Source organism: Camelus ferus, chromosome 3 (assembly GCF_009834535.1).
Source record: "Camelus ferus isolate YT-003-E chromosome 3, BCGSAC_Cfer_1.0, whole genome shotgun sequence".
Lineage (NCBI taxonomy): Eukaryota > Metazoa > Chordata > Mammalia > Artiodactyla > Camelidae > Camelus > Camelus ferus.
Genome location: NC_045698.1, coordinates 22,111,346 through 22,127,318, shown reverse-complemented (window position 1 = coordinate 22,127,318; position 15,973 = coordinate 22,111,346). Strand labels below are relative to the sequence as shown.

The 15,973-nt window shown below is 43.1% G+C and overlaps 1 protein-coding gene across 2 annotated transcripts in view; it reads right to left on the bottom strand.

The window, feature by feature from the left end:
* PDZD2 (PDZ domain containing 2) overlaps positions 1–1,116 on the bottom strand; it is a 342,111-nt gene extending 340,995 nt beyond the window's left edge. For both annotated transcript variants that reach the window (XM_032470570.1, XM_032470584.1), the window contains exon 1: positions 782–1,116. The gene's annotated coding sequence lies outside the window, so the exon portion shown is untranslated. The remainder of the gene's footprint in view (positions 1–781) is intronic.
* Positions 1,117–15,973: the final 14,857 nt, after the last annotated feature.

The window sequence follows — 15,973 nt, the reverse complement described above, 5'->3', positions numbered from 1 at the left end:
GCACGGATCAGGGCTGCCGAGGACAGGCTTCTGGCAAACTCCAGCCAGGGACCCTGGACCCTCCCCCTACTCAATTCAGCATTGCAGGAAGACAAGCAGCCCAAAGACCTAAAACGTCAATGCAAACCCTAGACAGCCAGGGAGGGAGAAACGAAGAAAAGGCCAGGTTTGGGGAGGAACTCGACTTCAGAGGGAGAGAAGGGAGAGCTAGATTTCCCCATCCGTACGTTCCCTATCTCCCTGGCAGACGCCAATAATCTCACCGAAGATGACCTGGCTCTGCGCGCCCTGCCCTCGCCCGGCGCGTCTCTTCCCCTGGCAGGAAGAGGGCAAGAGATGAGGAAGCGCGGGAGGATGGACCCCAAGGCGGTACCTGAGGCCAGAGCACCTGGGCACCTCCGCCCTGCAGGAGGGCATCAGGAGACGGTCCAGGGACGGGGATCGTGGGCGCGCGCCCGGGCAAGGGCTTCAGGCCCTGTCCTGAGTGTGCCCAGCCGTGCGTCTCGGGTTGTCCCGCTGTCCCTGGCCGATTCTGCCGGGCCCTCTTTCCGCGGCCGCGTCCTCCCCGCCCCCGGCCGGATGCAAGGGGAGTTTGCGCCGCCCAACGTGGGACCGGGGTTCGGCGCCCTGCTCACAGCCTTGCCGGGGCTGAGATTCCTGCACCCGGATTTGTCACTAAACTTTCCTGGGTGCACGCGGTTTCGGGGGTGCCAAACCTCCCCCCGAGGCCCCCACCCATCCGAAATCCCACGTCTCAGCCGCAGCGGGACCGTCGCTTCACCTGCAAGCGGCTTGGCGGAGGCTCCGGCTGCTCCTCGCGTCCGGACCCAGGCGCCGCCCGGCGGGTCCCCGTGCCGCTGCCGCCGCAGCTGCCACCGCCAGTGCCACCGCCGCGCCTGCCCGGAGCTGCAGCGCCGCGGTTCTCCCGCAGCCGCGGGAGGAGAAATCCCAAGCGCCCACGGCCCGGCGGGTCCCCGCAGCCGCCACCAACCGCGTCTCTCTGCCCGGGGCCGCACGGACTGGCGCCGGGAGTCCACTCCTCGCCCGGCTCTCCCAGCTGCGCGGCGCTGGGGATCCACCGAGCCTCCAGGATGGGCGGGGATTCCCTCCCTCTGGTAGATTCGAGGGGCGGGAACTCCCTTCCTGGAGTGACAGGAACGGGGGGCGGGGATTCCCCGCAGGAACGACAAGGTGGGCGGGGATTCCCCCGAGCAAGGCACACGGCGGGCAGAGAGTCCCTCCGGGCCAACCCGGAGTCCTGGGGCGCTGGCTTCAGAAACCTGGGGATCCTGGGAGGAAAGGATCCAGAGAGATGGCAGCTCAGAATTTCCAGATAGCGGGGCTTGGGGCGCCATCTAGGTGGAAGAGAGTGAGCTAGAGGATTGGAAGTTGCCTTTGCATAGCATTTTACAGAGCATGGAGAAAAATGTCAGTTGCCTTATAATACAAGAATGGGGCGGAGAGGCCAAAGGAGATGGGGGAGATGGGGGAGGAGGAAGCCACCCCAAGCCACCCTTGGCCTCTGGTCTTTGGGATACCAAAGTTAATTTGACACTGGTATGAGAATTTCGAGAATTTCGGGGAACCTCTTGGCACCTCAGAGCTGCTTAATCCTCTGGTTAAGCCCCTCAGAGAAATCCTCAAAGTCCCGTGGCCCCGGGGTGGTGCTTTTGGTCCTTGTGAGAACTAGCCAAGAGCTGCTCCTGCTGAGTGGACTGTGACAGCTAATGCCAGTCGCCCTTGGCCCTGTTCCAGGTCACTCGAGGAACAGAAGCCTCTGGCTTTTCAGATTCCTCATTCCCGAGGATTTTCAGGACGGCCTTCAAATATTTTGGTGTTTTTTTTTTTTCTGTCATCCTTGTCATTCTGCCTACCACAGGGAGAGGACGATAAGAACATAATAGGGAGACTGCACAGCTCTGCAAATTAAGCTCCCTTAAGAGGAAAAAGCTGGTCTTTTCCAAGTGCTAGCAGATAAGAGTAAAAAACATATGAAAAATTACAAAACCTGGGATAATGAATAGTTGAATAATGCTTTTGACATTTTCTGCAGAGCAGTAATTGGAAATCTTTGCTTTGGGGGGATGGAGATGGGGTAGGGCAGGGCTCCACTGCAGCTTTGCCCAGCAAGGCAATAAGCTCTGGTCTCTTGGAAGAGCAGACAGACATAAATCACCTGCACAGATTCAGCAGAGCTGTCCCACAGCATCAGAGGCTAGGGTGGTGGTTCCAAGGCATTCAAGATATTTTCGCAGGGGTGGGGAAGTACTTGAATTCAGCTGTTCTTCAGCTTTTTAATTACCAGATCACTGAGATCAATGTCTGCACACATCCAAACTTCATGTATTACAAGCTATACAAACTTAGGCACCCAGAGTTTCTCTTCCTATCTGTAAAGAGGAAAAAACACCTTTCAGGCAGGAGTGTTGCTAGGATTGGCAGTAACAGAACTACTAGCACAGCACTTAGGAGGTGCTCGACGAAATGGCAGCTACTACCTAGAAACGTAGCACTGGAACACCACAAAAATCCTTCTCGAATCAAACAGGACTGGTGATTCACAGTTCCAGTCCCATATTCCACCATTCCCTTCCAATCACACAAGCCATGACGAGGCAATGCATGTCTCCTCTGCCCCTGTACCCAGCACCCACCTCCTTTAGCACCCACTGAAAATTTGCTGAGTAAATGAATATGGAAATAAATTTATGATTCAAACCATAAGCACTGCTGTTTCTTACTCAACCCATTCCCACCCCTTTCTTCCAGCCATGCACTCCTCACCTGTGAATTTTGTTTCCTCTGCCAAAGTGACATGCCCATCCTCCTGTGTCTGCTGAAATCCCAAATGGTCAAGTGTCACCTCTTCAGGGCAGGATTCTCTGATCACTGGCACCAACATCAGGATATCTCTCCTCCATTAATCATTGAAATGGGAGCACTTTCTGCAAGTTGCTAATATAAACTTTGTCAGGTTGCATTAAATTGTGGAAATCACACCTCTCACACATTTCCAGCTTGTGAGTTCCTGGAGGTAGAGAACGTAGATCTTATTATTTGTGTTCCCAACACCTAGCACGGCATAGTGTCCGACTCAATAGATATTTGATGAATTAAAATGAGTTGTTATATATATAGATATACATGATAAGATATGCATATTATACGTAGGCACAAATAGTACATATGCATATGTAATATTTTATCATCTCTTGCCTTCCGATGTGGCTCTGCTGACCAACTTAAAATACATACTTCTAGTTTCAATCACTTTTCACCTGATATTTTCCAGATAGTTTTTGGCAAGTTCTTGTTCGCTTATAATAGCTCACCTCTCAAGGGGTCAATCAAATGGATGGAAATTTTGTTTTGCCCTTGCAGCCTTGCCAATTTGGAAAGCTCACAGCTGAGGGCATTTATTTTTCAGTGTTTGAAGATCAAAATGTAAATTCTTTCTGCCCCCTTGTTAAATATTTAGTCACAGATTAGTACTTCTACCCAAGGTGCCATTTTAACGTATTGCTCATTACATACATGATATAGAGGAGGAGGTGGGATGTAGAAAATCTAAGGTTGAGTTAGGGACAAAGATTAAAATAATGAACCAAGGGAAAAAAATGTATTATCCTGAGCTACAGTTATAACAGAGATGTAAAAGAATGCAACATTCTTTAGGTGAGTCCAGGTAGATTCTTATGGACGGCAGTGGCACTTTGTTTACCTCTGAGCATTCTCCCCTCTATGAAGAAGAATCTACCCCCACCAGACAGCTAGAATGAAATTGGAAGTTTCATCACCAACTCAGATGAAATCTTGAACATTGCTTTCCATCTTTCCTCCTCAGCTGTTCTTCCAAGTACGTATTCCAGTGGGAAAGAGGAGGAGACTTCGTCAACAACTGGCTCAATTCCCTTTTCCCTCCCAGCCTCTGTGGGTTCATTTTATCTCCATAACAGATTCTAGCTTCCTGTTTACCTAGCTAATTGTCGTCCTTTCTTCTGCAAATTCCTGGCCACTAAATCTTCCATTCATGAACTCAGTTGGAATGAGCCGTCCCTTGGCCAAGGAAGGGCTTAAATATAAAGAACAATGATAGTAAAATATTAACTCAGTGGATCCTAACCTGGAATGTATTTAACAGGAGATTTGAAAATTCAGATACCCTGGCCTCACGCCCTGAGACGATGCATGCTGAGTCTGTAGTGGGGCTCTGCATTTTTAACCAGCACCCCAGAGATGGTGACTAAGGTAGCCCCCAGAGCCTACTTGTAGAAACACGGAAATAGAGTGACTGTAACAATGCAAGGAAGCCCAAGTTAGATCACATTCTAGTATTTGCTCATAGTGGTGACAGATTTTATTTTAAACTTTGATGAAAAGTTTGTCATATTTGTTCTGTCTCAGGCCAAATCTTTTCTTAGCCAATACACTACATTTGATGTATCTTGTTTTAAAATACTTGCTTAGGGGAAATATTTAAGTACCTTTTATCCTATGTATATTGAAAATGAGGAGTTTCACTGCATCCATGAGGATGACATTGGAATTTATGCACGTGTATTTTGCTGTTTTCAGTGTTGTAACAGTAATACTGCACATACAGAATTTATGATTTTCTCCTGGGGGGCTCTGTCATCATGAATATACTGTCTCTCTTCTATTTATTTAGGTGGCTAAACGAGTTTATGTCTTTGATTCAGCCTTCCATTTATACTGTGTAAGTAAGCATTGGTTGCCAGGGTAATTTTTTAATACAATTTTTGGCAGGAAAAAAAAAGAATTTATATACCAGCAAGTATAGACCAGGTAATCTTATTACTTTCACAATTTATACAGATAATTCAATAATTCTGATCAGTGCTGAATTACCCAATGTGCTTAGGGCAGCAGCAAGACCAGGCGACTAAAAGAAGGAGAGAAAGAGCGTATGGTTCAGCTTTGATGAATATAACCAGTACTTTGCAATCAGCATATCAAAAGAGAAGCTATTTTAGTTCCACATACACATAGGTTTTGTTTCCTAATTGGCCAGTGTCTTTATTTTGATCCACACAAGAGAGAGGACTTGGGGTTCTTCTGGTGGTGTAGGGTGTTTATCACATTGGCACAGTTGTAAAAGATATTCCCACTCCCCCCACCCGAGAGGTTGGGAGCTTGTGTCCCCCATTCCCTGTTCCCACCTTGTTGCAATTCAGCCAGATCACTGTGTATCTAAATTTGTAGGCTATTTATGTAAGCTATTCCCTCATTTTGTGCACAACACATTCTCATTCCGAACTCCTATCTCCCCTGCTAATTATTCCCCTGTTCTATTCTGCTCTACTTACTTATGAAAAGGCATCATTCTGAGTCAATCACATGCTATTTTTACTCCTTCCTCAGGTACTTCTACTTCCAAAGATCTTCATTCAATAATCACCAAAAAGCAATTATAAACATATTGCTAGTCTAGCTCGTCTGTTTTCTTGTTTTGTTTTTTTAAATTTTATGTCTTTATGCCTCATTGTCTCATTTGCCAATCTTAGCACCTGTCTTTACTGGTACAGTTAAAATGGACACAGAAATAAAAGGCAGGTAATGATACCCAACCTGAAAAAGCAACAGAGAGCCAGCGCTGTGTTCTGTGGCCAATCACAGTAACCCAGTAAGGTGAGGAGTAACCTCTGGCATCCTTCTCTAAAATGGGGATAAACACAGCTGCCTCTAAAGGTCTCATTAGGATTTTGAGTCCCCAGTGACATCATAGAAGTGAAAATGCTTTGAAAAAATTTAAAGGTCTCTTCAAATAAGAGAAGGTGAGAGCAATAGCTCTTTGAATGGTTATTTCAGTTTGTCGTCAATTATACATGAATAAGATGCTTTGCCTTTCATCTCAGTGTACATCAGGAATCACCAAGAGTGGTTGATAAGGCTATCAATAAATCATTATTAATGACTGATTTGCATGATGTATGAATTAGTGGACCAAACATAAGAAATGCATTCTGCATCTGTGTTGTGTTCAAGAACGATGAACCAGTCAGTGAAGTCGGTAAAAAGTAGAACCTCTGAAGATAGGATACAGTGAACTTGAAAAAGCCAGATCTGATGAAAACACAGTCACTGTCTGTTGGGAAATATGTAAGAGCATCTCAATTTTGTTTGGTTTTAGTGAACACTGAGTGTCTTTCTAATTACCCTTCTGGGTGGGTTCCTTGCAGGAATGCTTCTTGAAAAGGGCCTGGGAATCATACTCTTGGTTAGTCTCTATTTAAGTCATGGAATCCTCATTTCTGGCTAATAGAATATTGTTTAAAATAACATTTAAATGACCATCGTTCTCAATTTGTTAAATTTTTTCATGAATCCAGGGAGGAAGTGAACCATCTTTTCCGCTTCACTGTGTACTTGTCAACAAAGCAAATAACCTCAATTGCTTTTAAATAATTTGCTTTTGTAACGTAGACAATCAACCATCTGGAAATAAAGAGAGACAAAAACAAAAGGAATGAAGGCCAACACAAGATGACAAGATCTCAGAATGCTAGAGCCCAAAGGAGCTCTAGTGACTTCTGTGACTCGCCTAGAAGTGCTTCTGGTGGGGAGGCAGTGTGCTGTGGAAAGGCAGTGGAGAAAGATCTTGTAGGCTCAGGGGGCTATCTTTTTGCCCATCATTTTGGCAATGCTAATTCGACCTATTGCATAATATATAATGCCTGGTTTTTACAATCAGGATGCTGTGTCACAGGACTATGGGTTCTGAGGATAGAAGACTGACTTCAGGGACTTCAGCATCCATGTTTCCTTATCATTGAAGGGTGCACACATATCTCCATCTCATGCCAGAGTAGAGGAAATGTTCTCCAATGAAGGCAGCAGACCTTATAAATTAATTCCTTATGATAAATTCCAAATGCTCCTTAAAGAATGATGTTTTTCTTATTAAAGTCTTTTGAGGCATGTACCATCAGTCAGAATGTCATGGGGCTTATCAATATTGTATCTCCAGCATGAATCTGCAAGAAAGTGCTTTTAGAGATCAAAAAATTTCACAGAAAAGGCAGTAATGCAGAGCGTCACATAGCCGAGTTTCCCAAAGTTTGCTTCTTTGTGCATGCATATTTTTTTCCTAACAAGTGCTCACAATTTATTACGAAACTAAATTTTTTCCCTAGAATTGCTAATTGCAAAGCTTTATCTAAAATCAAAGTGAATGGCTTCAGAGATGGCATTTCGTATTAGAGTTTCCTGAAGGCTGGAACCAGGGTGAGGGAAGAGAGGTGCCTGGGGTACAAGATGTAAGGAAATACTTACTCCCTGGACTTTGCACACATGCCCCAGGTTGTGCCTGACCCCGAGAGTGAAGACCTCCTTAATAGTTGTTCTCCGACAGAACCCATAGAATGCAGAAGACATCAAAAGTTTGGACACTGATTCAGCCAGAAAAAGTGTAGCAATAGTGATTAATGGCATGAGCACTGAAGACTAGTTAATCTTTGCTAATGGCCACAGGGTGACCTTGAACAAGCTGAGCCCAGACACCACACCCCATGATGCAATGCTGCTCTCCCTGCCTTGCCCTTCTTTTTGCGGGTGACCACGTACACACTGCCAAGCATGACTGTCAGCACTTCACAGACAATTAGTGGAGGCAGGCCAGGCACTACCATATCCACTTTCTATTTTCTACATCTCTGCTGAATTCTGGTAGGTTGTGTGCTCTGCCACCTGCCAGAGACCTTGGAGACATCAATCACAGTGCCTCCTTCACTTTTTCATTAGTCCATGCCCACTGAAAGCTGTCTTTGGTTATCATCTGTTTGCCACACTCTCAACCCCATGATGTTCTGCGCAGCTGCAATGCAGTTTTCTTCTTCCACACTGCCTGCCAACATGCCACCGACCAGCACCCCGCCTCTCTCAACAAGTGTCCCCGGTTCCTCAACACTGCCCCATTTCTTCTCCAGACCTTCCTTCCAGCTCCAGACCTTCACCTTTGCGGAAGACACACCTTCCCCGGCAGCTCTCTCTAGCAGTCTGTTTATTTGGTCACAACAAACATTACCTATTACTCAAGGTCAGAAGCTGTGTGAGGGACCCCCATGCTTTCATTCTACTGTTTAGCAATTCCATCACCCTCTTATCTAAACTGGTTTGTCCTTTGGTTGTATCTACCTGGAAAGCTCCAGTCCAAGATGAAAACTGGCCTTTCCCTGAGCCTATACCTGTCAGTTGAATCACCGATGGAAAAAAACCGTCCCTGGGAAGATGGTGAATTCGTGGTTGCCCATTTCAATTGGCTCTAAACAGTGTCCAGTTACTATTTCTCTAGCCAATCCACACTCCCATCTACACAATAAGTGTTTCAGACCTTCTTGCTATGTTCAAATTTTTTATTCCTCTTGTCTCATCCTTGTACTACCCTCTTTTTATTTGAAAGTGACTTTGCTTTCTAATTCTTAGACAAAAGTTATGAGACAGGAGCTCCTTTAACTTCCTACCTCCAGATTAACAGATCTTTCTGAAAATCAGCACCCATCTTCCTCTTCCTTTCTGGAATTAGCATCTCTCCACTTGACTATCCCATAGTTGCCTCAAATTATGTAAGTCCAAAGTGAATTTATGTTCTTTTCCCCCAAATTTCTTCTGCATTGTTTGGCTGTCCCAGTAAATAGAGGTCTAGGATTAGAGCTTGTCCATTGTCCAAATTGAAAGCCTCTAGAAAGTACACTCTATCAACCTTTCTCAAGTACCTGTAGGCTCTACCACTCTGGTTCAAGCTCCCTTCATCTTTTGTCTACACCAGGGGTTGGCAAATAAGTTTTACTGGGACACAGCCACGCTCACTCATTTATGGATTGTCTGGGGCTGCTTGTACTACAAGGGCAGAGTTGAGTAGCCGCCACAGAAACCATATGGCCCACGAAGTGGAAGATGTTTACTTTCTGGTCCTTTACAGAGAAAGTTGGTCCATCTGACCCTTGATCTACACTACTGTGAGAACCTCCTGAATGCACCCAGCACCGAGCGTGGCACTCAGTTCTCAGGCTCATGCTCCACAGGAAATCTGGTCATCTTTCTAAAACCTTATATCACCGTGCTTAGAACACTTCAGAATGTGAAGACCATGCTTGGGATAACATTCAGTGTTCCTATTTGGCCCCTTATGATCGGCCCCTGTCCACATCCCACTCTCACCTTGCACCACTCTACCCCGTGCTCACTGGAACCAGCAGTGCCAGCCACTTTTCGGCTCCTCAAAAAAGTGGAGAATTCAGAAAATTTTGTTTCCTTTGCCCTGGAGGCTTCTTTTTCTACCTCAGTTTGCCCCTCATCCAATTCCTACCTATTCTTTATGACTCTGCTTAGATCTCTCCTCCTCCAGGAAGCCTTCCCTTTCCCCTCAGATTGGTTTAGGTGCCCTGTTTCATGGTCCTATGTACTTTTATTTTAAAGCATTTATCTCAACTGTTCTTAATTCTTTGTGAAATTGCTTGTTTAATGTTTGCTTTTTTACATAGACTGGAAGCGTCATGCTAGAAAATATTTGTCTATCTTGTTCAGAAATGTAATCTTCAGTTCCTGGCACTGTGCCTGGCACAAGAAAGGTACTCAGAAAGTATCTATTGAATAAATGAATGAATAGCAATAGCATAATAAGGTTGCATTGATGATACTGGGAGGTAATACACACATACCATTCAGTTAATTGCCTGGCACTGGCCAAAGTTAGATACCATTTATATTTTAATATTATTATGTTCTGACTTTGAGTTGCTTCAGGACTTCTTGATTTGGCCAAAAAAAAAAAAAAAAAAAAGTGCCCAAAAAGCATTTTGTTCTTGTAACATGTAGCATGAATTATTCTTCCTTCAATTGACTTCTTCTGTTTGATTGTCTACAACAAGCATATCTGACTTTTCATAATGTGAGACCTCAAAAAAACCCCAATGTATCCAATCTTGAAAGCCCCAAATTATACTAATGTGTGTTTCCTAGACTGGACAGTTCCTGCCTGCCCTCCAGATCTACTCCCACTATTCTCCACTGTCCTCAATGCTTCAGGAGGCTGAACTCCTGTTGTGCTCCTTGCCTTCTGCCTTCTGGTTGGGTTTGACCAATGGGTACCACCATCCAGACACTGGAGGCAGGCCAGCAAGGAGGAGACATTAGTCCCTTTGACCATTCCTTTGGGCTGTGGGCTGACGGTGACTCTGTTTCTCTATCTCAGGTCGTAGCTCCTTTCAGGGGCTATCTCTAATTCATCACTCCAATCACCAGGCTCTCTGTCTCTGTAGGTGTGCCTTCCTCTGGCTTATTCTGTCCCGGGATATTACAGCTCCTAGCTGTTGCTGGCCTTGGCAGACTTCATTATCCCTTTTGGATTCCCTTAACTTGTCCACACCTTTGTCAATTAAAATCCCAGTTATTCCGGTTTGAGTGTGCCACCTGTTTTCCGATAGGACTCATATGATTCCATTGCCTAAATAAATATAATGAAAACATGTCAAGAGGTTCTTCTGTGCCTCTCTAGATCTCTCAGCTCCCTCTAAGTAAGTCTGCAGGCATGGTTGGTATGAGCTTAGGTGCTGGTACCCTCATTTCTCAGAAAGACAAAAGGAGTTTGGAAGTGTGGATACATTCCTTTCAAAGTAAGGAAAGTATCCACAATTCCAGAGCTTGGTGGTGGCAGAGTTAAAGCCACAGATCAATTCTGAATCTTACACAGCAAATTCGGAGCTATATCTTAGTTACTCCCCTCCCAGAGGACCTCCTGCCAGAATCTGGACAGCTAGGATCCCAGATAAATCATTCTTGGTGACAAAGCTCTCTGCAGTGAGTCTAATCCAGGTGAATGCTGAAGTTGGTGGGTGTGTGCAGCTGGCTCTGTGCCCCAATTTGGAGCCAGTCTGGGAAGCATTCCCAGATGGCTCCTGGGTGCCATGACTTTTTCTGGCTGCATTCCTGGGGGAGGTGGGAAAACACACTTAGGTCTCCTAGCGGCAAACCCAAGCAAAGAGCACACTGTCACATCTTTAGCTAATGATAGCACACAAAATATAGAAAGCCAGAGAACTAGAGAGAGACACATTTACCCAGCTGAACTAATTCACTCTTTCGAGATGAGGGACAGCCAGTAGGGAAGATTTTCTATCCTCTTTGTGAATAATTGTCTTTCTTAAAAATAACTGCCCCTGGTTTTGAGCAAATTACAACCTTTCATTCTATCCCCTCAATTTCTTCCTCTGGAAAATGGAGTTCTGCCCATTTGTGAAAAGGGGAGCAATAACCCATTAAGGTGAGCAAAATTCTCCACAGGCCTTAATTTTAAAACCTCAAATACAAAACTGCTATTGATTTTTCTCCTTTTTTGGGCAGGAGGCACTATGAGTCATAGCTGAGAGAACAGACTCTGGAGCCAGAGTACCTGGGTTAGAATCTCAGTTCTCACCACTAACTAGCTGTGTGACCTTGAGAAAGTAACTTAAGCTCTCTGTCCCTCTGTTTCCTTATCTGTAAAGTAGGGATAATGACAGTATCTACCTCATAGGGTTGACATGAAGATTAAATGAGTTATTATAAGGCAAAGACTTTGAAAGATGCTTAGTATGCGGTTAAGATTACTTATATACGTTGGTTGAGTAAAATGATTTCAGTAATTAGCCATGTATCTTTACAGAGGCATATATGGAATACTGATCATCCCATGATTTCTCATTATATTTTTGCCTGTGGCCCAAATAACTTCTAGGGTGAAATAACAGATGCGGAGAAGCTTTGCTAGCCCTGCCAGTCATTAGATCAAGGGGATTTGGCTTATGTCTTAACTACCATCAGGAAGAGAATATACCTGCAAGGCTAATAATTGGAAAAGCATATTTTGGTACACAGACTCCGCCTGGCAAGCTCATCAGTTAGGCCCTAAGAATAAGGAGGAGCACCAGGTGGCCTGACCGGCAGGACTGATCCAGAATGACGAGATGCCTGTTAAGCAGACCATCCATCACTGATAACTGAAGGCCTGGTATGAGTCCCCATCCATCATCCACCAAAACCTCTTCATTTGGGCATCCCTCCCACAAGGCAAACATATCTCAGAGGCTGCGTTAGTGTGCGTTCTTCCCTCTCCTCTCATCTTCTTCAATGTCCTACTGGAAATCAGTGACCAGCCCAATTTTCCATAAGCAAGCTTTGGTTTCCTCTACTGGCTCTCACCTAAAACACAAGCCCTCCTGGCCCAAGGAGAGCTCAGTGTCTCCAGCAGCTCTCCAGGTCTGCCTCTTCTTAGGGGCTCCTGATTGACTGATGCTCTCTCTTTTTATTTTTTTAATTGAAGTATAGTTGATTTACAATGCTGTGTTAGTTTCTGGTGTACAGCATAGTGATTCAGTCATATACACATGTATATTCTTTTTCATCATAGATTGTTACAAGATACTGAATATAGCTCCCTGTGATATACTCTAGGACCTTGTTGTTTATTTTATATATAGTAGACAGTATCTGCTAATCCCAGACTCCGAATTGACCACCCCCCTTCCCTTTTGATAACCGTAAGTTTGTAGTCTATGTCTGTGAATATGTTTCTATTTTGTAAATAAGTTCATTTGTCTCATTTTTTTTAAGATTCCACATATAATCATGTGATATTTGTATTTCTCCATCTGACTTACTTCACTTAGTGTGATAATCTCTAGGTCCAACCATGTTGCTGCAAATGGCATTATTTTATTCTTCTTTATGCTGAGTAGCATTCCATTGTGCATATATGCCATATCTTCTTTATACAATCATCTGTCAATGGACATTTAGGTTGCTTCCATGTCTTGGCTATGGTAAATAGTGCCGCTATGAACATTGAGGTGCATGTATCTTTTCAAATTGGAGTTTTTTCCAGATATATGCCAGGAGTGGGATTGCTGGATCCTATGGTAACTCTATTTTTAGTTTTCAAAGGCATCTCCATACTGTTTTCTATAGTGGCTGCACCAAATTACATTCTCACCAGCAGTATAGGAGGGCTCCCTTTTCCCCATATCCTCTCCAGTGTTTATTGTTTGTGGACTTTTTAATGATGGCTGATTGACTGATGTTCTTAATAAAAACATTTCATTTCCCTTAAGAAGTCAAGCGTTCACAAGAGTGACCGTCCTCTCAAAACTCAGTAATAATGGTCAATTTTTATTGACTTCTTCCTGTATGCTGGGCACTATGTTGAACACATCATATAACACTCTCATTTAATTCTCACCATCATCCTAGGAAATAGGCATGAGAATTCATTACCTGAGTGCCTAGGGCAGTGTCATCCTATAAAAATGAGCCACAAATGTGACCACATATGTCACTCTGAGTTTTCTAGTAGCCACATTATAAAAAGTAAAAAGAAACAAGGGAAGCTAATTTTAACAAAATGTTTTGTTTAACCCAAGATATCTTTTTTTAAAATTTTTTATTGATTTATAATCATTTTACAATGTTGTGTCAAATTCCAGTGTAGAGCACAATTTTTCAGTTATACATGAACATATATATATATATATATATTTCATTGTCACATGTTTTTCTCTGTGAGCTACCACAAGATCTTGTATATATTTCCCTGTGCTATACAGTATAATCTTGTTTATCTATTCTACAATTTTGAAATCCCAGTCTCTCTTTTCCCACCCCCCACCACCTTGGCAACCACAAGTTTGTATTCTATGTCTATGAGTCTGTTTCTGTTTTGTATTTATGCTTTGTTTGCTTGTTTTGTTTTTTTTTTTTTAGATTCCACATATGAGCGATCTCATATGGCATTTTTCTTTCTCTTTCTGGCTTACTTCACTTAGAATGACATTCTCCAGGAACATCCATGTTGCTGCAAATGGCATTATGTTGTCGGTTTTTATGGCTGAGTAGTATTACATTGTATAAATATACCACATCTTCTTTATCCAGTCATCTGTTGATGCACATTTAGGCTGTTTCCATGTCTTGGCTATTGTAAATAATGCTGCTATGAATATTGAGGTGCAGGTGTCATCCTGAAGTAGGATTCCTTCTGAATATATGCCCAGGAGTGGGATTCCTGGGTCATATGGTAAGTCTATTCCTAGTCTTTTGAGGAATCTCCATACTGTTTTCCACAGTGGCTGCACCAAACTGCATTCCCACCAGCAGTGAAGGAGGGTTCCCTTTTCTCCACAGCCTCTCCAGCATTTGTCATTTGTGGATTTTTGAATGATGGCCATTCTGACTGGTGTGAGGTGACACCTCATTGTAGTTTTGATTTGCATTTCTCTGATAATTAGTGATATTGAGCATTTTTCACGTGTCTATTGATCATTTGTATGTCTTCCTTGGAGAATTGCTTGTTTAGGTCTTCTGCCCATTTTTGGATTGGGTTGTTTATTTTTTTCTTATTGAGTCGTATAAGCTGCTTATATATTCAGGAGATCAAGCCTTTGTCTAACCTAATATATCTTAAAATTGGCATTTTAACAGTATAAAAGTTACTAATGAGATGTTTTACATTCTTTTATTTTGTGCTAAGTCTTCAAAATCCAAATTCCAACTAATAAATGTAGAAGGAATGAGGGAACTAGGAAAATCATCATTTGTCAAACACCGTAGTAATAACTGTTGCATGCAAGACCTATCCATGAATGCTAAAATTAGAAACTTGGAGGAAAAATTGGACTTGTCCATAGTCTGAAAATCTCTCACTCAAGATCTTGGTTAATTTCAAAGGGAGAGACAGTGACTTTACAGGCACAGTCTTAACAAAGTGAGCAGAATGAACATCACCAGTAAGAGGACACGTCAATATTATGTAGCCCCAGGTAGGAAGCACGGAGAAGGATACATCACTTCTGAGATCTCACCAATAACCTACAACCTCAGTAGAATCATGAGAAAACACCAGAAACACCCCCAAACAGTTGTATAAAACAACTGGCCAGTACTTTTCAAAAATGTCCAGGTCATGAAAGATTGATGAAGCCTAACAGATTGGGGGGCACCGAGGAGACATAACAACCACAAGCAATGGTGGATCCTGGACTGGATGCTGAAGCAGAAAAAGAATGCAGATGGGAAAACTGGTGCAGTTTGAATAAGGTCTTTAGTTTAGTTAAAAGTCATGTACCAGCATTGATTTTCTGGTTTTGATCATTTACCCTAGTTCAGTAAGTTGCTAACATTAGGGGGAATCTGGGTAAAGGGTATACAGGAACTCTGTACTGCTTTCCCAATTTTTCTGGCAGCCTAAAACTATTTCAAAATAAAAAATGAAAGGACACAGTGCAATACAAGTAAAAATGCCAATTGATTACAAAGTACCTTTGCAATTGTTTCAAAAAGTGCAGGAGCCTATGAAGCTGATAAAAATGTTGAAGTATTATCGCTGAAAACACATGAAAAACCATTGACAAACTAGGTAAAACAGTTAACATTTGCAGAAGAAAAATCAACCAGGATGGTAATGGTAATAGGATGTGGGTTTCAAAAAACAATAATTTAAATGTTAAGGAATTATGAGGGATCCTTGGAAAAATGAGCGAAACTTTAATAGTTTGCCAAAAAATTTCTGCTATAAAATCACATGTTAAGTAAAGGCTGTTGTGTCATGCCACATATCATTTTAGTTTAAAAAAATCTGCCAAAAAAATCTACATGAAATGTATTTGTGTTCATTCCAAGAATGAACACATAGTTGCAACTATAATCTGTTGGATAAGATAAAATTTTATTTTCATGATTTGTAGCTTCATTTTTTATATTAAAAAGAGGTCTCACTTAAAATTTTAATCCATCTTAAGTGGCTTGACTTTGATCGATTCCAGACTCAACTGTCATTGGATTATGTACACTTCCCATCAGTTAGTGGGAGATCCAGGACTTGAACCCAAGTAATCAGCCCCTCTGGTCCATGCTTCCTGCTCCGTGCTCCAGTCTCATGCAGTGAGCACGTGCACTCTGCACTGTGCCTGTGTCCAAAGAGGAGGGC